Source organism: Macaca thibetana, chromosome 8 (genome assembly GCF_024542745.1).
Source record: "Macaca thibetana thibetana isolate TM-01 chromosome 8, ASM2454274v1, whole genome shotgun sequence".
In the NCBI taxonomy this organism is placed as follows: Eukaryota; Metazoa; Chordata; class Mammalia; order Primates; family Cercopithecidae; genus Macaca; species Macaca thibetana.
This window is the reverse complement of record NC_065585.1, coordinates 109597552-109609112: the sequence shown is the minus strand read 5'-3', so window position 1 is coordinate 109609112 and position 11561 is coordinate 109597552. Positions and strand designations below refer to the sequence as shown.

The 11561-nt window shown below is 37.8% G+C and overlaps 1 pseudogene; it reads right to left on the bottom strand.

Annotated features, from left to right (window-relative positions):
- Nucleotides 1-489: 489 nt before the first annotated feature.
- LOC126961796 (60S ribosomal protein L6-like) lies at nucleotides 490-1347 on the bottom strand (annotated as a pseudogene).
- Between the last annotated feature and the right edge of the window lie 10214 nt (nucleotides 1348-11561).

Genomic DNA, 11561 nt, shown 5'->3' with positions numbered 1-11561 from the left:
ATTCAGATTTTTGTTTGTGGGTTCAGGGAAATTGTAGCAGGCTAGGTTGGTGCTTATTGACTTCTGAAAACATTTGATTTAACTGGATGAAGAAAATGCAGACAATATCCATTTGTCTATCTAATAGAAAAGTAGAAGGTTGTTTATTTAGGGTCCTGCTGCAAAGACAGAGGCCACTCTGGTGAGTGTACTTCAAGACCATTTGTAAATATGCTAAACAATAAGACAAAATTTCAAAGTATCATGGTTACATGTTCTAGAGAAATTTAGAACATCATCATTGTTCTAAGGAATGTCCCTACATACAAAATAAAGTCGCTTTATACAAAATGAAGTGACTTCTCCTCAAACTGCCTAGTAAAAGTAGCCAACAATAGTGTAGGTGACACCCTCAAATAATACAAAGATTATTTTACATGCTGAACTGATTTGTTTTCCTAATCATGTTTTTTTTTTTTAGATCATTTAATTAGGTTCTTCTTAAGACATTTAGAACACCAATTTGTGAGGATGAATTCCATTTGTAAGGGCAAACACAGATCGCAGGTAGCCCTGAAGCTGAGGAATAGCTTTAATTTTTGGTAAAATCTGGGAGTCAACAGCTTTCTGATCAATCTTGCACTGTCTGTAATCTCGTATTTCTCTTTTCCTGTGTCAAAGATCTCACCTTCCTGGTGTCTGGGCTTCTGCAGCTGCTTCTTCCTGAAGTTAGGCCTCAGTAAGATGTTTTGGGATTTTTACATTGCTGATATCAAGTTTGGTTGAGGTGGCAATGATAAATTTCCAGTGTGTTCTTTGTAGAGGAACTCAACTGAGGACCAGAGATCCAGTCACAAATAACAAGCCACTAGCCAGCTGCTTCAGGAAAACCACACTCTTGACGCTGTGGTGTCCAGTGAGGATAATCAGAAGGGTCCTGGGGGCAATGCTGGCTCACAGTTTTCTCACGCTGCTGATTGAAGGGTTTTATGCCATGATTCAACAGCTTTCCAGGCACATCTTCAGTAGAATAATATCTGGGCGTTTCATGAAGTTTAACCACCTGGGTACCACCATTCTTGTCACCACCAACTGGTTTTGTAACAGTTGCAAGAACTTTCTCCTTTGTTTTCTTTTCAACCTTGGATTTAGTGGCTGAGTACTTCCTCTTGTACATGGCCTTTCTGGAATATATAGCAGATCGAGAATACCTGCCAATTCCTCTGACAGGGACAGGATTGTGGCTGCAGTGGGGCTTCCCCTTCTTGGGCATTTTAGCCTTGAGGTTACCCTTTTCCACCTTGCCACCAGCATCAGCTTCAGGTTTCTTCTTTTTAGTATTGGCTTCTCAACTTTTTCACCTGCCATCTTGCAAGATGGGAAAGAACCCTAATCATATTTTATATCATTTGATGCCTGATAATTTTCCTGGTGTTCAAGGTTCATTTAATAATCATTTCATTAAAAAACCCAACATTTATAGTATGCAAAGTAGTTTTAAATAAAAGATTGTCAGATTTTGAAGGAAAAGAACCACTGAAATACAGCCCTAAATGTCATTCACAGCTGCTGAAAGTAAATTATATAATCTTCTGGGGAGTAATTTGGTATTATGAATGAAAATTATATGACGTATATTTTTTCAATACTGCAATTCCCATTCTGGAAATTTACCATAAAGAAATAATGTTGTATGCACAGATATGTATACCAAGAATATTTAACACAGTCTGGTTTATATTACCGAAGAAATAGAGCCAAATGAAATGTTCAGCAACCAAGAGTCTTGGTAGCATAAATGAGCAGTCCTCAAAAGTGACGATGCAGATCTATGTATTTTTAGAACATATTGCTAAGTGGAAAGTAGTTCCAAAACAAAATGTATAGTATAAAACATTTTTCTAACTTAAAAAATGGTTTGTTCACCTATAGTAAAAAGCTGGCAGGTGGTGAATTAGTTTTCAGTTGTGGTCATGTTTCAGTGGTGGAATTATGGGTGATTTTTTACTCATCTGTATCTTCTGTTGTTTTCCCATAAGGCAAATAAATTCCTTATCTACTCTAGGTATTATTCCTGTAAGGAGTTAGGAAATAATTTCACCAATATTTTTTAGACAATAGAGTCTTATGATTATGTAAAACATGCCACATTAAAAAAATTTTATTTAACAGACATTTTTATAGTACTTACTATGTTCCAGACATTGTTTCTCTCTGATTTTTCCTTCCCATTCTCCCTTTCGTTCTTCCTGTCTCTTTTTCCTTCTCTTACTTAATTTCTTCCTCTCCCTTTCCTCCTTTATATAATTTTTATTGTGGTAAAATGTAGCATTTTTGGTGTATAGGTCTATGAATTTTGTTAAATACATATAATAGTATAGCATATTGACTGCAGTCAATACACAGAACAGTTTCATCCCTCCACCCTCCCAATTCCTTTAAATTCCTTTGTAGTAAACACTGATTATCCTAGCCCTGGGCAACCACCGATCTCTTTTCTCTTCTTGTTTTACTTAAGTGTTATATAATTGCAATTATGCAGTATGTAACCTTCAGAGTCTAGCTTATTTTATTTAGCATAATGCACTTGAAACTTATTCATGTTAAGTATATCAAGAGCTTGTTCCTTTTTGTTGCTGACTAGTATTCAATTACATGGATATAGTACAGTTTGTTTATCCATTCATCAGCTGAAGGACATTTGGGTTATGTTCAGTGTTTCGTAATAATGCATAAAGTAGGTTGAATATTTGCATATAGTTCTTAGGTGAACATTGTTTTCATTTCCCTTGAGTAAATACCTAGGAGTGAAATTGCTGGATCGTATTGTTAGTATGTCTTTAACTTTATAAGAAACTGCCACAGTGTTTTCCAAAGGGGCTGTACCATTTTGCATTCTTGCCAGTAATGTATGAGAGTTCCAGTTGCTCTGTCTCCTTGACAACATTTGGCATTGTCAGAGATTTTTTTAATGTAGCAGCTTCATTTAAATATTTATAAATATTAATTCATTTAACTCTGTGAGATGAATAGTATTACTATCTCAATTTTATGAATGAAAAAATTGATATGGACATCAGATTCTTGTCTCAAATTCACAGTCTGTAAGTGGTAGAGCTGAATTGGTACCCAAACAACCTAAGGTCAGAATATACATTCTTAATATACTATACTATACTTCTCTTTCTGTCAATATGGGAAAGAAAGGCTTGCTATAATTCCAGTGCAAACTTGAAAGTTCATCATTTCTACTCTTGGAAAGTTGGCTAAAATTTATTGAGTCTCAAATTAATTTGCCAAACATGTGCAGTGTGGCTTCATCTAGAACTATTCCTGTCAGCTAGTTGAAGGATGTCAGTAGGCCGGCTCCTGAGAGATCTTTCAGAATGCTGTAACTTGTTGGGTTCCCTGTGGTTCAGAGTCTTGCTCTCAGCCCTGCAAACCTAGAAATGTAATCCTTTTGTTATCCAAGAAATGACTGAACTCCAGTCATGCTGGAGGACGTAAGGGATAAAGTTCACAAGACAATGATATGTTAAACAAAATGGAAATTTATTAATTTACCATGAGAAATATGATGACCAAAAGGAACAAATATTCATTTATATTTGACAGCACATCTTCCTGTAGAAAAACTTCATGGGAGCCAAATTATAATTAGAAGGTTTCTAGGTATGCCTAGAAACATAACTGGGAGAGTTCTCTGATTTTAATAGCCTGAAGCCTTTAAACATTCAATCATAAAACTAACTCCTGGAAGTTTGTGCCTGAAATATCCTCATTTGGTCATTTCCACAGTATGATTTAGTCTGCCCAGGGGTCACAGAGAATTATGAAGTGTCTTCCTTTCTGCTGCTGTAGCTCTGATCAACCCAACTTCTCACTGATGTCTTTGTTCCTTAGACATGGATCTTCTAATTACAATCAATTCATATTCATCTTCAGTAACCCAATATTTGTTGATCATCTATCATGTGCCAAGACTGTTCTATGAGTATGGGGTAGAGCTCATTTCAGGAATCATTCTGTCTTTCTAAAATTTTGAAGTATCTCTTCTTGTCTTTTTTTGGATCCATTTTATGTTGAGATTGTCTGTCTGTCTGTCTGTCTATCTATCTATCTATCTATCTATCTATCTATCTATCTATCACCTCTAAGGAGAAACTCATTAATGAGGTCTTGATGGTGACCTCACTGTGGTTCCCATGTACTGACTTAGAACATGTATTTTTGAATTTGTGTGATTATTATTCATTTTTGTCTTTCTCCACAAACCCTCATTTCAACTCTAACCAATGTGTGAATATTTTAAAAGTCTAGATCCTTTGTACAACACATTTGCTCTCCTAAGCTGAATCCATGAATTTCAATTGGCTAAATGTCACTGTCTGGACATTTTTCTAGCTTCTCAAACTCAATGACTCACATCAAACCTGCCATTTTCTTCTAACAAACCAGCTTTTATTTTTTTAAAAATCTGCATTTAAAATTGTGTTTTAAATGAATACAATCAGCATCGTCCAGCCATTCCATATTTTAGTTCTGCTCCCATTTTTCCTGCACCCAGTGTCATGTCAATGAGTTGACAAATTGGATGAAAAGCATTTTGTAAACCAAACTCTTTCTTTCATTTATCTGCTTATTTTCGATATGTCCAACCAACTAGTGACATATATCATTAGACACTGACATTGGTGTGTGTTGTACTGCAAGTTTCTTGAGCAGTGGATCATTCTTTTTTCTTGCCGTTGTCTCAGGGAACTTCTCTGGGCTCCTTCTGTTTGAAATTTTGGGTCCCAACCACATTTTGCCTCAACACCACTTGCAATGGACTGAATCAAAGTGTCTGTGTTAAAGTCCAACCCTTAAGATGATGGTATTAGGAGGTGGGGCCTTTGGGGGGTGATTGGTGCCCCATAAAACAGGCCCTAGAAAGATCCCTTGCCTCTTCTACCATGTGAGGAAACTGCCAAAAGATGGACATCTATGAATAGGAAGCAGGTCCTCACCAGACACTGAATCTGTTGGTGATTTGATCTTGAACTTCCCAGTCTCTAGACTTGTGGGAAATAAATTTCTGTTGTTTATAAACCACCCAGTCTGTGACATTTTGTTATAGTGGCCTGAACAGTCTAAGACAGACAGCCTAGAGCTTTGGTTTTGTGTGCCATTTCTTTCTTTGGTTGACTATTTCCTTTAGACCTTTTTCTGAGCTGCCATGTATCTATACTCCTCTTCCTGTTGCCCCAAGTTAGCCGTATTTCATTCCTACCCTTCCTACCACTCTCCTCTTCTATGTTTCTCTTCTTTTTTCATCATGAATCCAGCCGCATTTGACCTCCTTTTCCCTTGCTTTCCTCATTTACCATTCCCTTCCATCCTGTCTTATTCCTTCTATTCTCTGCCTGCCTTGGGTGGAGACTGAAACAATGCCATCACTCCCTTGGCCAAAATGAAACCAGCCCATAGAAGACAGTTTTTGAGACAAATAAAAATGGATCCTTCTGGTCTTAAAGCTTGAAATTTACATTTGTCTTATCTGAATTCCTTCTTAGGAAACTGACTCTCAGGCCTCCCAGATGTTATTAAGGAAGTGAAACTCATCTTCCTTACCTCTCCCTAATTCCTGTTTTACCAACTGACTGCCTGCTTTCTGTTGACCAACTCCTCTTTCTTACCCTCCTAATTCCTGTTTTCTCACACATACTACATTCCTTCTCTGCTATGTAAACCCCAAATTTTAGTTGGTTTGAGAGATGCTTTTCAGACTGATCCATCTCTGCAGCTGAAGCACTTAAATAAAGCCTTCTTCTTTGGCAATACTTGTTGTCTCTGTGATTGGGTTTCTGTGCAGTGAGTAATGGGACCTAGACCAAATGGCTGGTGTTTTCATATCAAAAACATTCAATATCTCTCAATGCAAGAAAACATTTCTCATTCACATTTACGAACACTTCAACCATATTAGCCAAGTTTGTACTTTCAGGCTTAATATTTATTATTTTCCTACAAAGAGCCTTGTTCCATTTAACATAGGGGTCCTTGTTTGTTCCTAGTATTCCCTAACATGTCTGCACCCCTTTTCCCAATCTTCAATTCATATTGATTGCTAAACTTATAAAGTTATTTTATTTCTCCTAATAGATGGAAGTCCTACTCCTTATGCAAATTCATGTTTTCTTTAAGTCTTTTCTAGTACCATTGATCAGAAAAGTATCCTTTGCAGCCTTCAAATTAGGAAAGAACTTTGTTTTTAGGTCAATTTTACTGTACTTAAAAGTTATTTGTATACATTTGTCCTACTCTGCCAGATTATACATTTAATGAAGGTTGAAGAATATTAGCTTTCAAATACTCATCCACGGACTAGTGGGTACTTTACCATTCGAGGAGCTTAATGACATAAATCTACCGTGTGAAAGAATGAGATGAGTCACCGCAGTCTTAAACATGATTTCATTTGTTCTCCATTCATGTCATCATCTACTATGTAATTTTCTTCTTTAACCAGAGACATGTAGATTTCAGGCAAAGCTTGTACTTCGTTCTCTTCTGCCCCTTAAAACCTTCATTGTGCACCACAGACCTAGGTTGCCCATCTTTCCTTGAATTTCTGCTTTTCTGGATCTAGTTACAAGTGTGCAGGCTGCAGCCCGCCACTGTCCACTGGCTATGTGGGAATTTCCTGATATAATAGTCTGACCTGAAATGTCACCAAGGCAGGTTTGGGCTGGCTTCCAGCCCACTGCAAACAGCGGGTATAAACAGCAGTGTTCTGCTCAACACTTCACCAGTTAAGCTGTCATTAAAAGGGAAACACCTGCTACCCAGAGAGTCTTTATATTTTCACTTTACCGCAGGGGTCTTCTCTGGACTTGTCAACTGATTGCTTTGGGGCTAAGCTGGAAAAAAATACATTATCTCTCCATGTAACTATCAAGTAAGAAGTGTCCTCTGTGTGATTAGACCCATCCACAAAACAGGCCCATGGAGAGTCTGGAAGCACATACTATACCTTAGAAAAGCAGAAATACACTATGTCTGCTGTTATATGGAAGATGAGAACAGGAACATACAAAATCATTGTGCAGTTAGAATCCTGCAGTCAGTTGGAGTCCCTGTTCCACAGCAGCTTCCTCTGTAATTCCAAAATTATTTGTTACAGAATAAAAGCAACATAAGGTGCTCGATCTGCAATCTTTTGAATTAGTATAGTTTGGGAGGTAGGAGGCACAAAGGTTCAAGTCCTAATTCTACATATCATTGCTTTACTTTGGGCAAAATTTTTAACTTTCCCAAGACTGCTTTATCAGTATAATGTGGTGATGAGGCCAAGTAATCTTAGAATTTACTTATTTAGTTCCAGCAGTCTAAGATTCTGTGACTAGTTGACGCTTCTTGACTCTGTACTTAAGCAACTTAAAGTGCGAATTGGTAGCATTTTATAAGGCAGAGCATTTTCTCAAGATTTACAGTGAAATCTCTGTGGTTTGTGCTTACAGAGGGGGCAGTGAATAGTTTGAATTATGGGATACTTTTTCAGAAATGCCATCTTTATTACTTTCAAATGGGTGCAGTAAATATGCTGGGCTAAGAAAACGTTGCCAGGATGTTTTGCCAAATATAGATCTTTTTGTGAATGTATCAGAATGATATGTAATTAACTTTTATTGTTTATACATCAGTGTGAGCTTTTAAAGTGCTTAAAAACAGTTTGTTGCCTTAAATGGTTTTGTGAGTACCTTCATTGCCAGACTTTTATTTACATGATGCCCTATAAGATGGTTAATTTTATGTGTCAACTTGACTAGGCTAGGGGATGGCCAGACAGCTGTGAAAACATTATTTCTGGGTGTATCTGTGAGGGTATTTCTGGAAGAGATGAGCATTTGAATTGGTAGACTGAGTAAAGAAAATGGCCCTCACCAATGTGGGTGGGCATCATCTAACCTGTTAAAGGGCATCAATACAACAAAATGGCAGAGGAAGGGCAAGTTTACTCTATCTGTTTGAGCTGGGGCATCTGTCTTCTTCTGCTCTTGGACATCCGCATTCCTGGTTCTCAGGCTTTGGGACTTGGATTGAATTTCATCATTGACTTTCTTATTTCTCCATCTTGCAGATGGCAGATAATGGAATTTTTCAGCCTCCATAACTGTTTGAGCTAGTTCCTACAATAAATCTCCCTTTATATATAATATATATCTATATCCTATTAGTCTGTTTCTCTGGAGAACTCCGACTCATTCATTCTATGTAAAATTTGTTGGTGCAAAGGTTAAAACTTACATTTTCTTATTATTAAAACTTCAAGATAAGTGATGTTTAGGATGTTTTGAATGATGATGAGTTGGGATTACAACATAGCCCTAGATACACACTTCTTTCAAGTAAGCATTCATTACTAAGCCTTGAAACCATGAAGTCTTTGCAGGCTTTGTCTTCACAGTCTTCACAGTTACCCCATTGTTTCAGAAGTTTTGCTTCCTCGTTTTGTTCTAGCTTGAGGTACAAGTTGATGCTGAAAAATAAAAGAGATTCTTTGAGGTTCAAGCTCTTTGACTCAGTGAGCCACTGGCTGTGTCTCCTGCTCTTACCCTCTTACCCTTTGTCTTACATGTCCTAGTACCTAGTAGAACCTTAGACCCCTTCTTGTCTTACTGCCCTATTGGACCTGCCAACTCCAAGGCTCCTAAGTACAGTTCAGGAAATATCAGTTCCTATGGGGTAAAGCATCGCAGTTTAGGAAATGATAACTGATGGTCACTGACAACCAGGGTTCCCATCAAAGTCTTTAAATTCTTTATAAAGTCAGTAACTGTTGAATACCTGCCATGAATAAGCTATAGGGGTTGTACAAAGATGAATAAGATACAGCCACAGTCTCAGGAAAGTTGTTTGCAACTTGGTAGAGGAGGCTAATTTCATCATAATTGTATTTCTAATTTCTAGGAGAATGGATTTTTTTTGTCCTCAGGCTTTAATATCCACAGCACTATGCAGAAAGTATCACCTTCTCAGCACTGGTGCGGTCACCTTTTTCATTATGCTTACACTATGCCAAGGGAGAAGATGACATCAACACATTATTACTTGGCTTAATTGCAGCTTCCATAAAACAAATAATATGCACAATTATGTGAAACCACAAAGCAGCCTAATGACATATTGAAAATCCCAGAACAAGTGAATAGGGAGAAAGAATATGGAATTTTTTTCAAAACAAAAATTAAACTGATTTTTTGGGGGTAGTTGGGGTGGGTGAGGATTTTGGCCTAGGCCAGCATGAACTGATAGAACATGTGAAGGCAGAAAAAATAATGAACTAGGATCTTTCTACCATCCTCCATCAAGACGGAATCTTTGCTGACCTCTCTGTATTACTTCAATGCTTCTAATAGTGTTGGAAAGTAATAGCACAAAAGCTTGCTTTATCTGGTGATGGAGAAGCAAAGCCAGACCTGCTCTTTGTGTGGTGTGACCCAGGATACCTCAAGGCCAAGATGACTTCCAATAGTTCTTTCCCTTAACCCACAGCAACCAAAATTCCCACCATTAGAATTTTTATGTAGGTGCTTTCTAGAAATGTGTGCTCTGTGGATAGATCAAGACCTTATTATTTATTTAGAAGTCTAATGTCTTGGGTAATGTCTTAGTCTGTTTTCCACTGCTATAACAGAATACTTGAGAGTGGGTAATTTATAATAAACAGAAACTTATTGGTCAAGGTTCCAGAGGGTGGGAGGTCCAAGACCAAAAGCTGCATCTGGTAAGTGTCTTCTTGCTGTGTCATCCCGTGATGGAAGGGCAAAGAGAGGGCATGAAAACATGAAACGACTAAACTTGCTTTTATAACAAACTTACTCTTGCAATAAAGAACATATTCCTGCAGCAATGACATTAATCTATTAATGAGGTCAAAGCCCTCATGGTCTAATTACCTCTTAAAGGTCCAGTCTATCAATATTGTTGCATTGGAGACTGTTTCCAACACATGCTTTATTGGAACTTCCATATAGCAGAGCTTTGGTGATCTAGAGTCCATTAAGGATCACTTTGATCTAAGGGAGAGAGATGAACTGGCAAAAAATAAGAAAGTGATGTGGTTTAATGAATGAAGTGTGGATGGCAGAAAAAGGAGAGAAAAACAAACTAGAGCTGCTCTAAAGACTCAGTGACTTTAGAAAAATGTGTCAAAGGCTTTGACCATTGAGGGGTGGAAGGGGCCATAGTCTCTGCCTTCTCTCTTCTTTACCCTTTTCTGATCAATATGTATGGCTGATGTTACTTAGCATTAAATGGTAATATGTCTTTTCATGCTTGCTTGTGGGATGGGGGCTGATGGTTTTGCTATGAGTCAAACCAGGCACCAAGAGATACTTCACTGGGATGGGTTAAATCCATGGATTTAAGATATCATTGAAATGAGTACCAGATTACCTAGGTTCTTGGCCTAGCTCTGCTGGGAATTACTGTGTGGCCATAGGCAAGTTTGTTTTTCTTTCTAGAGACCCATTTTCTTTAACCACACCATGCCAGGAATGGTGGAGAGAGGGACCATATAGGATTAGCTGCCTCAATTCTAATGGAACTTTATACCCTACTTTATAAAAGCAGAAAATGCTGTGGTATCTGAGAACTGGATCTTATATTCACCAGTATCTCAGGAATAAAATTCAATTTCAGCAGGAGATGGTTCTGAACACTCACATGCTACTTGGGGGGAATCTAATGCACATAAAAGCTGAGTACAAGACTGCAAATCCCCTTCCAAGCCTTCTTCACCTGCTGAGTCATCTTCCAAAGTCTGGATATGTGGCTCTTGGGATATGTCCAGCCTTGCCTTGAGCTAGGCAGCAGGCATCCAGTCAGGGCAGAAGCTTGGATTTTAACATAACAACTGGAGGCAAGTTACAGAAGCAATATGATTTTCTAAATTATTGGAATTAGCTAGTCAAGCCTGGGAGTTAACAATCACTCAGAGGCTCACAAATCCTAATAACATCTGGCAAACTCCAACAGGGGCAGAAAGAAACACATACACATGCACATGCACACCCCCTCCCGCCCCCCACATACCCAACAACAAGCAAATAAACAAAAAACAAACCCAAGGCATTCACATCCTTTTTTAGTATGACATCCTTAAGGTCACCATGTCAAGGGATGGGAGGAAATTAAAAGGAAACTTCTCAGAGGACACTGCTTACAAGGACTCCTTTACTTATAGCTTGTTAATTTTCACAGTACAGTGGCCCTGGGTCGTGAATTAAAGAAACAGATGAAAAAAAATATTGCGCTTTAAACTATACTGGAGGCCCCTTGCATACTCCTGTGCCTTTTGATGAGAAACATTAAACATTTTTAATTTAGCACATCAATTTGAAAATCTAATTTTTTTTTAATGCTTTGTAGCAGCAGACGCGTTCACGGTGCTGTCACTACCATAGAAGAATTATGAGAAACTTGAACCGCAAAAAGTAAATTAGAAAAATCTCATTTCAGTTACTCTAAAAAGAGGGGAAATTAGATTTTGATTAAAATCACTCACACATACAATTTTAGGTAAACTAATTTAGCAA